Raw genomic sequence first — 4,455 nt, 5'->3', positions numbered from 1 at the left:
CAACCTCACGCAATCCCCAACCTGGGAGAGGACACAACCCCACTGTTCCACAAAGTTTATCTTGTCTCAAACGCATCCCGCAATCACAAGAACATGTTACTGCCAGCCATCGTCCAATTCCAGTGTGAGGGGGACATTTAATTTACTTCAGCTGGAGCCATGGAGTGCAATGCAATCCTTGGTCAAATCCACGATTAGAATCTTGCACAATTAATTGTAGGCTATGATTTATTTATGAAGTATTGATTTATTTGTATTTAAATTATATTTTATTGTAAGACCGTTCACATATTTTGTTGTGCGTAATGCTGTGTGTAATGTATAATTTTTTTATCTCACTGATCATGATCAATACATTTATGCAGTGATTCTTTTAAATAGTATGCATGTGTCTTGATAAATGGAAGGATATCACATAGAAATGTTAGCCTAGTTTTAGTCTAGCCACTACACACATTTCAAATAATTGAGACACAATTGAACGAATAAGCTATGTTATATGTGTATTGTATAATGAGAGGATATCATTACATTTTGCTAGTGTTTTGTTTTTTATGCAAAAAAACTTGTTTTAATTCAATGAGGATGGTGGTAGTGTTTCTGTAGCAAAGTAGCTCTCAAACACCATGGGAGTAATCTATGTAAAATCAAATCATTTTTTTTTTTAAATCACATTATTTAGCAATATTGGTAAAATAATACTTTGTGAAAAGGTAATAATTTTGGTATAAGTTGATATGTTTAATCAGATACAGTATATAATAATGGAACCAAGACTTGAAAATAGCTGTAGAAATCTTGCAATCTCTTTGCCACCTCTTACTCAAGTCAAGTCACAATTTATTGAAAGTGCATTTCACAATGTCTCAACACACTTTACAAAGAACATAAAAAAAAAATATATATATATATAGTGTGTGTGTGTATGTATGTATGTATGTATGTATGTATGTATGTATGTATGTATGTATGTATGTATGTATGTATGTATGTATGTATGTATGTATGTATGTATGTATGTATGTATGTATGTATGTGTATACAGTTGAAGTTGGAAGTTTACATACACTTAGGTTGGAGTCATTAAAACTTGTTTTTCAACCACTCCACAAATTTCTTGTTAACAAACTATAGTTTTGGCAAGTCGGTTAGGACATCTACTTTGTGCATGACACAAGTAATTTTTCCAACAATTGTTTACAGACAGATTATTTCACTTATAATTCACTGTATCACAATTCCAGTGGGTCAGAAGTTTACATACACTAAGTTGACTGTGCCTTTAAACAGCTTGGAAAATTCCAGAAAATGATGTTATGGCTTTAGAAGCTTCTGATAGGCTAATTGACATCATTTGAGTCAATTGGAGGTGTACCTGTGGATGTATTTCAAGGCCTACCTTCAAACTCAGTGCCTCTTTGCTTGACATCATGAGAAAATCAGCCAAGACCTCAGAAAAAGAAATTGTAGACCTCCACAAGTCTGGTTCATCCTTGGGAGCAATTTCCAAACGCCTGAAGGTACCACATTCATCTGTACAAACAATAGTACGCAAGTATAAACACCATGGGACCACGCAGCTGTCATACCGCTCAGGAAGGAGACGCGTTCTGTCTCCTAGAGATGAACGTACTTTGGTGCGAAAAGTGCATATCAATCCCAGAACAACAGCAAAGGACCTTGTGAAGATGCTGGAGGAAACAGGTACAAAAGTATCTATATCCACAGTAAAACGAGTCCTATATCGACATAACCCGAAAGGCCGCTCAGCAAGGAAGAAGCCACTGCTCCAAAAGCGCCATAAAAAAGCCAGACTCCGGTTTGCAACAGCACATGGGGACAAATATCGTACTTTTTGGAGAAATGTCCTCTGGTCTGATGAAACAAAAATAGAACTGTTTGGCCATAATGACCATCGTTATGTTTGGAGGAAAAAGGGAGACCTTGCAAGCCGAAGAACACCATCCCAACCGTGAAGCACGGGGGGGTGCTTTGCTGCAGGAGGGACTGGTGCACTTCACAAAATAGATGGCATCATGAGGAAGGAAAATGATGTGGATATATTGAAGCAACATCTCAAGACATCAGTCAGGAAGTTAAAGCTTGGTCGCAAATGGGTCTTCCAAATGGACAATGACCCCAAGCATACTTCCAAAGTTGTGTCAAAATGGCTTAAGGACAACAAAGTCAAGGTATTGGAGTGGCCATCACAAAGCCCTGACCTCAATCCTATAGAATATGTGTGGGCAGAACTGAAAATGCGTGTGCGAGCAAGGAGGCCTACAAACCTGACTCAGTTACACCAGCTCTGTCAGGAGGAATGGGCCAAAATTCACCCAACTTATTGTGGGAAGCTTGTGGAAGGCTACCCGAAATGTTTGACCCAAGTTAATCAATTTAAAGGCAATGCTACCAAATACTAATTGAGTGTATTTAAACTTCTGACCCACTGGGAATGTGATGAAAGAAATAAAAGCTGAAATAAATAATTCTCTCTACTATTATTCTGACATTTCACATTCTTAAAGTAAAGTGGTGATCCTAACTGACTAGGATTAAATGTCACAAATTGTGAAAAACTGAGTTTAAATGTATTTGGCTAAGGTGTATGCAAACTTCCGACTTCAACTGTATATATATATATATATACAGTTGAAGTTGGAAGTTTGCATACACCCAATGCTTCACGGTTGGGATGATGTTCTTTGGCTTGCAAGCAACCCCCTTTTTCCTCCAAACATAACGATGGTCATTATGGACAAACAGTTCTATTTTTGTTTCATCAGACCAGAGGACATTTCTCCTAAAAGTACGATCTTTGTCCCCATGTGCAGTTGCAAACCGGAGTCTGGCTTTTTTATGGCGCTTTTGGAGCAGTGGCTTCTTCCTTGCTGAGCGGCCCTTCAGGTTATGTCGATATATGACTCGTTTTACTGTGGCTTTTGTTCCTGTTACCTCCAGCATCTTCACAAGGTCCTTTGCTGTTGTTCTGGGATTGATTTGCACTTTTCGCACCAAAGTACGTTCATTTCTAGGAGACAGAACGCGTCTCCTTCCTGAGCGGTATGATGGCTGCGCGGTCCCATGGTGTTTATACTTGCGTACTATTGTTTGTACAGATGAACGTGGTACCTTCAGGCGTTTGGAAATTGCTCCCAAGGATGAACCAGACTTGTGGAGGTTTACAATCTTTTTTCTGAGGTCTTGGCTAATTTCTTTTGATTTTCCCATGATGTCAAGAAAATAGGCACTGAGTTTGAAGGTAGGCCTTGAAATACATCCACAGGTACACCTCCAATTTGACTCAAATGATATCAATTAGCCTATCCGAAGCTTCTAAAGCCATAACATCATTTTCTGTAATTTCCAAGCTGTATAAAGGCACTGTCAACTTAGTGTATGTAAACTTCTGACCCACTGGAATTGTGATTCAGTGAATTATAAGTGAAATAATCTGTCTGTAAACAATTGTTGGAAAAATTACTTGTGTCATACACAAAGTAGATGTCCTAACTGACTTGCCAAAACTATAGTTTGTTAACAAGAAATTTGTGGAGTGGTAGAAAAACGAGTTTTAATGACTATAACCTAAATGTATGCAAACTTCCGACAACTGTATATATATACTCAACCATTTGTGAATGAATAAAGTTAGAAAAATATGTAGAACTGACTATGTTCTTGCCAAAGCTTCACTATAATTGTTTGATGCAACTGTTTTTCTGCATATTCCCTGACAACAACATGTAACCCATGGTAACGTAACCGCATCTTCCCCTCTGATAATTGCATCTATTTTTATTTTAGGATTGTTATGAAGTCTAAAGCCGCTCTACAGTGTTGGCAGATACACAATATTATAGTGAGACCAGGCCCAATTTCTCAAGGTCCCAAATGTTCTCAAATTCAGCTTTGGAACATGATTCAATATTCAACATCTAAAATATCTCCCATCAAAGCCATTTCCTCCCTATGAATCAAATATGAATAAATGGGAAGTGTGACTAAGATTGAGGGCTAGCTAGGCTCACTGGCTACCTTTTCACTGTGTCATGCACACAGTGTATTTCAGTTACAGTACATTATGCCTATACAGTGGGGGAAAAAAGTATTTAGTCAGCCACCAATTGTGCAAGTTCTCCCACTTAAAAAGATGAGAGAGGCCTGTAATTTTCATCATAGGTACACGTCAACTATGACAGACAAAATGAGAAAAAAAAATCCTGAAAATCACATTGTAGGGTTTTTAATGAATTTATTTGCAAATTATGGTGGAAAATAAGTATTTGGTCAATAACAAAAGTTTCTCAATACTTTGTTATATACCCTTGTTGGCAATGACACAGGTCAAACGTTTTCTGTAAGTCTTCACAAGGTTTTCACACACTGTTGCTGGTATTTTGGCCCATTCCTCCATGCAGATCTCCTCTAGAGCAGTGATGTTTTGGGGCTGTC

Source organism: Coregonus lavaretus (assembly GCF_964263955.1).
Source record: "Coregonus lavaretus genome assembly, chromosome: 1".
Taxonomy (NCBI): Eukaryota; Metazoa; Chordata; class Actinopteri; order Salmoniformes; family Salmonidae; genus Coregonus; species Coregonus lavaretus.
Note: the sequence above shows the minus strand (reverse complement) of the source record.